Raw genomic sequence first — 10,158 nt, 5'->3', positions numbered from 1 at the left:
GATACAGGAAGCTGGACTAGATGGGCCTATTTCCTGATCCAGTGGCCTAATCTTATGATCTTATGTTCATACTAAGATATCTGTAAAGCTGTGGCTCCCAAACTTTTTTGACTGGCGGCTCTGTTGACCTGGGTTACTGGCCACAGTTCCCTGTTAGGGCTACAATCCTATACATTGTATAGGGTTGCAGGTTTTTCACAAGGATCCCGTAGCTCCCTGGCTGGTTTCTGCGGCTCCCCAGCAAGCCACGACTCATAGTTTGGGAACCACTGCTAAAGCCTAATGGCTTGGAATCTCACCTCTGCAAGGAACTCACTAGTGATCTTGGGCACACCTCTCTCTCAGTCCCCCATCTGAAATACTGGGATAATAATAGTGACCTACTTTATATGGTTGTTGTAACAAAATGGTGTGATTTTGCACAACACAGACTTTTCCCAGGCAGTCTCTACTGGGGTTAGGTAACTCTACTGTGTCCCTGCCATAGGATGCCGCCGGGTTGTGCAATCCAGTGGCTTCTCCTCACTATGCATGCAATTTCTGCCCCCTATTGGTCCGATCTGGAAGAACTGTTCTTATGATACTTAGCCTGTTTTTTCCACATCATCTCCCTGATCAAAACTGCCCCTCCAAACGGTGACTAGTCCCACCAGGAAAAACAGAAACAAGCACAATACAGGTACCAGGATTTTACCTCCAGCAGGGCTAATAGCACTGGGGGACCAGTTGCTGAACAGGAAAATGGCATGGGCAAAAGGGTGAACCATTCAGCAATGCTGCTTCAGTCAAAATTTCAATGAAATCTTTGCAGTAGCCACAGCTCTCGAGTGTTGCGTCTCTTGCGGCTCTCATACCTGGGGAGAAAGCGGACAGGGAAGAGATTCAATAGAACAAGTGCCCACGAAAATAAAACCTGATTGTTGGCCTAGTGCTGCTCAAGAGCCAATGTGTTTGACTCCCAAACCGGCACCAAGCCTCTGAGGGCTGCCAGGAAAATGCGGCTGTCATTCAGGCAAAATGGTTCTCCTCGTGTCAAGGTCAGCCAGCACTGACTGCAAGCGGGTGCGTGATGTTGGCTCGGGGAGATGTGCTACTGGCACTCTTGGTGTACCTTTGGCTCTTGCTGTGAGCAGGCTCTGGCAATCGGGCAGGATGTGTGGGCAAAGGAGAGCCGGGCTAAACAGACGATGCCTTTGATTGAGCTATCAATCAAATGAAAAATGAGCTATCAATTGAAATGAAAAGAGCTTTTTGATTTGGCGAGAGAGGACTGAATCGCTGGAAATCTCGCTCCAGCATTTCTTCATCTTCCAAAGGCCGTCGTGCGTGTTTACAGGGAAGATTAAAAGAGTGGAACAGCCAAGGGAGAGCCCGTCCAATTCTCCTACCTGCAGAACGGAATCACCATTGCCAGGCCTAAGAGGGAATCTAGCTCGGTTCCAGATCGTTATGTAGAAAGACAAAATCCAGGGCCCCACTGGCCTCCAACATGGAACACTTGGAGAGGATTTCCCAGGTTCAATGCCATTTCTAATCAACCCTTTTATTGATTTTCAGTAGGGTCTTTCCATGCCAAAAGCACTGGGGAAATGCAGTTTTCTGAGCGGGACTATAAGTAGTCCTGACAGGAAGGAGGCAATGGCGTCGCCAGAGCGGGGTCCAAAGCACTAAGTTTTGCAGGCAGCCTCATCGCAGCATGCAAGCAGCCCCTCCCCCCCCCCTTTGGAGCCATTCCAGGCTGTGGGAGCAAAACGGGGGCAAATGCAGGATGGAATGCATGGGCAGTCAAGGTATTCGCCTCTGTTTTGCTCTTGCAGCCCAGAATGGCTCTGAAGAGGAGGGGCTGTTTGCACTCCGTGGTGAGGCTCCCTGCAAAACCTAGAGCTTAGCACCCCCTCTAGCTTTGCCACTGTTCAGACTTTTACTGTTCTTTGCCCAAAGTACCAACAGACCTTCAAGCCCCAGCATGTGATCCATATTTGTATCCCATCCATCTCAGCTGATGTTATATAGGATGTAGTGATGGCCATGAGCTTATACGCTTATAAAAGGGAATTCTACAAATTCATAGGAAGAGAGAGACTTACAAAATCTCCTGATCAAGAGGCAACACACCACTGAATACCAGTCGCTGTGGAGGAGGGCGTTTCCTTCTTGTCCTGCTCGTGGGTCTTCTGGGTGCATCAGGATGTTGGGCTAGATGGACCCACTTTGGCCTGACCCAGCAGACCTCTTTTTATGAGCAGAAATGATTTTTTTTCCCTCATGGAGCAATGTTCAGTGATACCACCTGTTGTCTCCAGGATAGTTTTATCACCTCCTCTGCTGTGACCACTTGAAAAATGGGGGTCTGGATTCCACTGGAATACAATCTATGAGAAAGCAGGGGATACCAGCTGAGTCCCAGCCTCGTAACTCTGTCACAATGCTTCGGGGCACTGCCAAAGACTGATGACGCACTGCGTCTTCTGAAAGAAAGAATGTCATAACGGACCACTTCAAGGGGTCTCTTTCATCTCTCTCTGAATCATCATATTTGGCTACAGTTAGAGGCGAGATCCGTGTTTAGATGGATCACTGAGCTGATTAGATGTGGCAGGTCCTGTGTTTCCAGATACTGGAGATGGTTACATTGCATTAGCAAAGGAGGGGATTCTTTTAATGTGTCGGCATGCATTTAAGCCCTTATTATTAATAACCATTTATCATCCAACTCCACCTGTAATTTAAACAAGCATGACTTTTATCACCCCTCTCCATCTCTGTTGCCTGTGGAGCAGCCTCGGATTTGTCAAGGAGTAGGAAGAGCCCTTCTTCTTAGCCGTACAATTCAGGGATGTTCCCAAGATCAGGGGAAAAACAGAAATGGGAATAAATCTTTTGCGGTGAAACCTCCAGATCCCCTTTGCTCTAGTTGAGGGTCTCCAAACTTTTCAGTATGGAAGGCCACTTTGTATATTTTACACATTTTCATGGGCCTAAAAAAGAAATCAGTTTTATGTTGGGCAGAGGCAATCAACACACAGCATACAACAATCTCTGCCTGAAATCAGGCTTGTTATTATTTGTTGACACATGTGCAAAAATGACACTATTTTCCTCACTGTGGTTGTTTCACGGCGTTGTAAGTCGACATGTGGAAACCTGATTTGTTTTATCAGCAGAGGTGAGGTTAACACTGAATAATTTTGGTTTGAGGGTCTTCAAGCCTATGGCCCAGGTGACTGAAATGAGGATTAACCTGGGTGGCACCACTCTGGCCATATGGAAAGGAGTGTGGTGGACAGAACTGCACATGTTAACTGTCTGACTGTCTGTTGGGGGGAAAAATTTTAAGTTGCTGCAGGCCGGTAAAATCTTGTGGCAGGTCGGATGTGGTCCCCCGGCGGTAGTTTGGAGACCCCTGCTCTAGTTAGTAGCAAAGAGCTTGACTTCTCAAACGTTTTCTACCAAAGTAATGGTGCGGATCCATGTGCTGTATTTTCTTTGGACTGTCGCTCTGTTTGTGCAAGGGTGAGGGTTCCGTCCCATGACAATTCCCTCCATTACATGTAACTGGTGAACTAAGAGCTTATGGCTGTTGGTTTCAGCCCTCCCCCCTCCCCCCAGTGACATTTCAGTTTCCATAATTCTTGGTTTGGAATCTTTGAGATCTTGGTGATTCATACTCCAAGATGGTTCTTCTCACATCAAGGACAGCCCTGGAGTCTCAAATATGGGGTGAGCATTACAGCCTTAGAAGCCCAAACTCCACATTGTGGGAAGATAAAGAACTGTGACTGATTGGCATCCTCCCGCCCCATCTCCCTAGTCACATTTAGCCGGGAAAAAAGTGATATGATGTGATTTCATTAACCATTTCCACCCCCATACCATGCAAGTGATTGTCACTGAAGCTGTGCAGGATGGGCAGGAAGTCCTAACACAGTGACCTGATTTTCCAGGATGTGTCCCAATAGCAATTGCAGAATGTTTGATGCATACTTAGAAAAAAGCCCAATTGCACTCAGCAGGACTTACTTCCAAGTGAACGTACAGCAAGGATTGGGCTGCAAACATTGCCCAGTTTGAAACAAGAAAGAAGAGCGACAACAGTGGTTCGCCCCCTTCAGTGCGGTCAGGGCAAGACACAAAGACTGCCAAGAGTGACCGCACAATGGGAACCTCTTATGTAGATGTGAGAAGACAGCCACAGCCAACCCAGCAGAGTCTGACACCGGACCTGGCATCTCGTGGAATGTTTACTTTCCATAAAACCAGAGACAGCAGTGATGGGAACAGTCTGTGTTGGACTGAGCCGGAAAGCTGGGCAGGGAGATTCCATTCGCTTGACTAAGGCAACTTGTCGAATGTCACGTTTTGTTTTCCTCCAGCAGGGTTTTAAACTCGGCTCAGAGGCACATAATATGCGTGTGCATCCTGGAAAGGAAATAAACACCTTGAGATAATAACTCTTGCAAGATAAAGGAAATGTGCAAATCCCGGCAGAGCCATCTGTCCATCCTAAATATGACATATAGCCTTTTAGCAAAGCCTCCCTTCTCTTGGACCACTACAGATTTTTGGATGAGTTCTCAGGTTCAGACACTTTTTTTTTCGCCTTCCAGTCCTCTAATCCAAGCTGTCCTGACCATCACTTCCTCTCTATCATCACTCCTACAGCCGTCTCTACTGTGGGATTCCTTTATGGAAGTTGGAATGCCCACTGAAAATCTACCTAAGGAAAGACGAGATATGGTCAATAAATCACCATCTACTGAAACGCCAAGACATCTCATGAATTCTGCTATTTCACTGTTTTCCATGCTCTTCCCTAATGGATTAGGGATTGATCAAGAGCCCAATGAAATCAACAGGAGACTTTCTCCTTGTCAAAACTGGTGATGCTTCTGGAATGCTCCTTTCCCCAGCAAACCTTCAGACTTTCCATCATCCTTAACACTTTGCGTGTTGTAAAACTGACTTATGATTTCTGATAGGTGACCTCATCAAAAGGAAAAGTTGGATGTAAATCTTATTAAAGGGGCAGTGGGGAGAGCGTGCACTGGCTGCACTAATCAGATGGAGAATCTCTTCTTCGGCGTGAAACAGAAGGTGCTGCAGGTCAAGGACGCAAAGCAGGTGAGTTGAGAGTGCTTGTGTGCCTCCCATGGTGGCAGCTCTTTTCAAAGGACTCTGGGGGAGAGGCACTGCCTTCCCACCAACCACATGTCCCTGCTGCAGGTGTAAGTAGATACTACATTGGAGCAACATAGCGCCCCTGCTGACTGGGTAAAGAGGCACAGAGCCAGTGGAGAAAGAGGAACAATTATTTACTACGGACAGTTGCTCTAGAAACAGAGCCAAGGAACCCAGAAGAGTTGTTCAGTGATTTTCAGCCACTGTGCTCCAGACTCCTACATCACACCTGCGAACCTTTCATAGCATACGGGTTGCAAATTGTTGGTCTAAACCAGGGGTATCCAAACCTTTTGGCAGGAGGGCCACATTATCTCTCTGAAACTGAGTCGGGGGCCAGGAAAAAAAAAGAATTAATTTACATTTAAAATTTGAATAAATCTACATAAATGAATTTATTAGAGATGGAACTTATATGAATGAATGAAGGTCTTTCAGTAGCTCAAGGCCTATAAAAGGCCTTTAACAAAGCATGGCTGACCTTTCCTTCGCTGCCACTGCTGCATCACAGACATGAAACAGCAAGCAGTGGAGGGAACCCTCATCCCACAGCTCATGCAAGCGGTCGAACAGTCGCCCTCATGCTGAGAGCAGCTATGTCGGGCTAGCATGGGCTTCAGCAAGACTCATTGGAGACTGGGGGCTCCCCGCGAATAGGAGCCCCCGAGAGCTGCAAGTGGCCCCAGGGCCAGGGTTTGGGCACCCCTGGCTTAAACTAATCAACCTATCTTACTTAATTACTTGATTCAAGCAATGCAGACGTGCAAAGTGGGCTGGGAGGGGAGAGGTTCCAAAGCTATGAGGAAGATTCTTTCAGCTACAACTCTTAATAAAACAGATGAGGTTTTTAGAAGTGGAATATCAACCTTCGAGGCACCTTTTAAAGATGCAAACGACAACTTTGATGTGCCAGAAATAGGCCCTGAAATCATATATCTGACACCTGGAAATCTGCCGAAGTTTAAAGAGAACCTAACAGATTTCTGAACCAGCCAGGCCCCAGTAGGGCTTCCCGGAGCCGCTGAGAAAGATGCCATCTGTACGGCTGTATATAAATAACTCCATGAAACCGCCTGGTGCCCCCAAGTTAGTGCCTTGAAATGTATATACCATTTGTCCTTCAAAAGGGCAAAGCAGCAAATGATTATAAGCACACATTCTAGCATGCTGTGATTTTGAGGCTCAGGCTCTTGTCCGCAAGGCAAAAGTTGGGAGGAATGTGGGATGTGAGTGTGTCTGCTTCATTCCTGCTGACAGGCTCTTCAATCATTTTCCCCCCTGGAAATAGCTGCAAAAAATTTGTTTTAGGTAAACACAGGACAGCCCTGGGCTACGTGGTTGCCTTAAAAAAAATCCAAAATACTTGTTTGACCTACACACTGAATTCCTTTTTCTCGTATATATGGATGCCGTGAGTCACGCTCTTGACCTAGGCCTGGCATGGTTTGCTTCTTGATCGGGTACAATGGAGACACTTACTGGCCAATAGGCTGCTCCGTATGCAATGTATCCTGGGGCACATTTAAAGTGCTACTTGGGCACAGAGTCCGGAACTTGGGGTGGTGGTGGACAGGTCGATGAAAGTGTCGACCCAGTGTGTGGCGGCAGAAGGCCAATTCTATGCTTGGGATCATTAGAAAAGGTATTGAGAACAAAACAGCTAGTATTATAATGCCGTTGTACAAATCGATGGTAAGGCCACACCTGGAGTATTGTGTCCAGTTCTGGTCGCCGCATCTAAAAAAGACAGTGGAAATGGAAAAGATGCAAAAGAGAGCGACTAAGATGATTACGGGGCTGGGGCACCTTCCTTATGAGGAAAGGCTACGGCGTTTGGGCCTCTTCAGCCTAGAAAAGAAACGCCTGAGGGGGGACATGATTGAGACATACAAAAATATGCAGGAGATGGACAGAGTGGATAGGGAGATGCTCTTTACACTCTCACATAACACCAGAACCAGGGGACATCCACTAAAATTGAGTGTTGGGAGAGTTAGAACAGACAAAAGAAAATATTTCTTTACTCAGTGTGTGTTCGGTCTGTGGAACTCCTTGCCACAGAATGTGGTGATGGCGTTTAGCCTGGACACCTTTAAAAGGGATTGAACAAGTTTCTGGAGGAAAAATCCATTACGGGGTACAAGCCATGATGTGTATGCGCAACCTCCTGATTTTAGAAATGGGCTATGTCAGAATGCCAGATGCAAGGGAGGGCACCAGGATGAGGTCTCTTGTTATCTGGTGTGCTCCCTGGAGCATTTGGTGGGCCGCTGTGAGATACAGGAAGCTGGACTAGATGGGCCTATGGCCTGATCCAGTGGGGCTGTTCTTATGTAACCAGTTCACCCCATCTAAATGTAGAGAGTGGGGTAGGAACATCTGAAATTAGGACTGCTTGCTTTTGGCTAGAAGTAAGAGCATTCTTGCTGGATCTGGCCAAAAGTTCATCAGATTCAACATCCAGTTTCCCACCATGGTCGGGCGCTGTGGCAGGAGAGACTTCTGGAAAGATATAATGAGAGGAGCTTGGAGGACTGGGCTGATGCTGCTCTGGACCAACGGCATAGCTAGAGAGGATGCAAAGCACTAAGTTTTGCAGGCACCTGAACATGCCGTGCAAGTGGACCCTCACTACCCCCTTGGGAGACATTCCGGGCTCTGGGGGCAAAATGGAGGCAAAATGATGGGACCATTTCTGTTTTGCTCTCACCACCCGGAATGGCTCTGAAGGGGAGGGAGAGGGGATGCTTGCATTGCACATTCAGGTGCTGGCACAACATGTTCAAGCACCTGCAAAATCTATTGCGGTCAGAGGAACCTGCGGCACTAGGGGTAGCTAGAACCTGCTGCTAGTGGCAGGTAGCTAGCAACAGGTTCATGCAGCCCTAAGAACCCCTCCAGCTACCACTGCTCTGGAGTTGGTGATGATGTTGTGGCAGGAGTCTACCTACCTGTTTGCTTGCTTCTGTTAATACCTGCTCAATTCTTACACTTGTAAGTAAAAAGACTATGAGAAAAGCCCCATTCATCAACAGGCTGTCCATCACTCCGAAAAGAGCTAGCATAAAACAATGCATATCACAAAGACCCCACTTTCTAACCATAATAGGTAGGCCAAGTAAAGGAAGCTCAGAGCCTAATCAATGTTCCAGCACTGATGGAAAGAAGAGGGCCTCTGGGACTGCCCCCCTTACTGCAGAATGCAGCATACAACCCCATGGGCATGGCTGTATCGGTGCTGGAAAATTGGTAGGATTGGGCTGCCAGTTGATGAGTGCTCCTGTATTGTTAACTGATGGTTCTGCTAATTCAGATGCAAAATTTGGGAAAGAGAATTAGTGCCAAGCCAAAACAGGGGAGGGTCCATTTCATAAGCAATCCCCCCCCCCCCATATTGTTGGTAATGGTTGGCAACCTTCAGTCTCGAAAAACTATGGTAGAAGCCTACAGCACCCGGTATTCCCAGGCGGTCTCCCATCCAAGTACTAACCAGGCCTGACCCTGCTTAGCTTCCGAGATCAGATGAGATCAGGCATGTGCAGGGTAACAGCATGCATGTTATTGTTATATTTACATACTGGTTTTCAAACAAAAAATTCACAAAGTGGTTTACAGACAAAACCCAATAATTCAATGGCTCCTTGTCCCAAAGAGTCACAATTAATTGGCTCCCTGTCCCAAAGGGGTTCTTCTGTGTCTAGAAAGATACAGAAGAACGCCAGCAAACAGCCACTAGAAAATACACAGCATACAACCCCTCATTCAGTAATTTTGGCTCCTATTTGTGAAAGGGTGCAAAATTGACAATGGGGTGGCTGTTGGAAGGAAGAGGGAACATATTCCCATTGCTGAGGCACCAGGTCAGTGCTGTCTCACCCCAGTGCAGACCCATGTCACTGACTCAGTGGTGTAGCTAAGGGCGGGGGGGAGGGGAGATCAACTGCAACATCTTCACACCAAATTTTGAAGGAACCATTGAACCCTGCCAAGCCATAGGCCATTCTCCAAAGCTGAGGAGGTTCCAGTGGGTCATAAATTCCACTTTTGAATGGTTTGCAAACTGCTAAGCTTTGAAAATATATTTCCTCTCTGTATGAAGCAGGCACATTTCCAAAGCCTCTTCTTACTTGCTCATTTCAGCTTCATAAGTAGCTAATTTCTTACCCATGTCATAAACTTCCTTGACCCAAATGGGGCTAGAATGTTGCCTTTGAGCAGGTGCTCGGGCAGCTGTGTGTTTTACTCAGTGTCTCCAGATCAACTCAAAAACGAATCTTTACCCAGAGGCGTAACCAGAGGCAGAGACATCCAGGGCTGTGACACCATGGCATCGCTTGACATTGTGATGTCACGTGAAGCTTTGAGGTCACTTGCCAGTTTAGAGGAGGGTTGCAGTGGCTTCATAATGTTTCTGCCACCCCTTTACCTCTACAGCAGTTTCCCAGTTGACTTTCATCTTCTGCAGATCTCCAGGTGCAGCCAACTCTGTCTGAGTTTCGACATTCAAAGACAAAAGTCAGCTGGGAAGCTCTGGCCAACTCTCTGCTTCTGCTCAGCTGCAACAGACCTCCGAGTACAGCATTAAAAAAAATTGTGCCCCACTTCGCGTAGCGCCCGGGGCAGGTGTCCCTCAGGCTCCACCCATGTTATGCCTCTGTCTTTACCCCACAAGCTTCCTGTTGATCCCTCATCCTCAGTCATGTATAACATGCTCATGTGCCTCTTCTCTTAATCCTGGAGAGAAAAAGAAAAAAAAGAAAAAATGAGGTCAAGACCTCAAGAGAGAGGGATTCAGAAAGTGTTAAAATGAAGATTGGTGATGCAATCTCTTCTCAATCTGATCTCAGTCCCACAAACTGAGATTTGGGGACGTTCTAAATTAATGCATGTAAATTAAAAGTCTAGCTTTTTTTAGGTAGCAAACGTGTGTCTGGAGAGCACAATTCCTGCCTATGAAAATCTAGCTGGTCAGGGAGTCTC

General features: G+C 47.1%; 1 pseudogene; it reads right to left on the bottom strand.

The window, feature by feature from the left end:
- Positions 1–8,619: 8,619 nt before the first annotated feature.
- LOC136646979 (5S ribosomal RNA) lies at positions 8,620–8,733 on the bottom strand (annotated as a pseudogene).
- Between the last annotated feature and the right edge of the window lie 1,425 nt (positions 8,734–10,158).

This window comes from Tiliqua scincoides, chromosome 3 (genome assembly GCF_035046505.1).
Source record: "Tiliqua scincoides isolate rTilSci1 chromosome 3, rTilSci1.hap2, whole genome shotgun sequence".
NCBI lineage: Eukaryota > Metazoa > Chordata > Lepidosauria > Squamata > Scincidae > Tiliqua > Tiliqua scincoides.
Note: the sequence above shows the minus strand (reverse complement) of the source record. Positions and strands in the feature narration are given on the sequence as shown.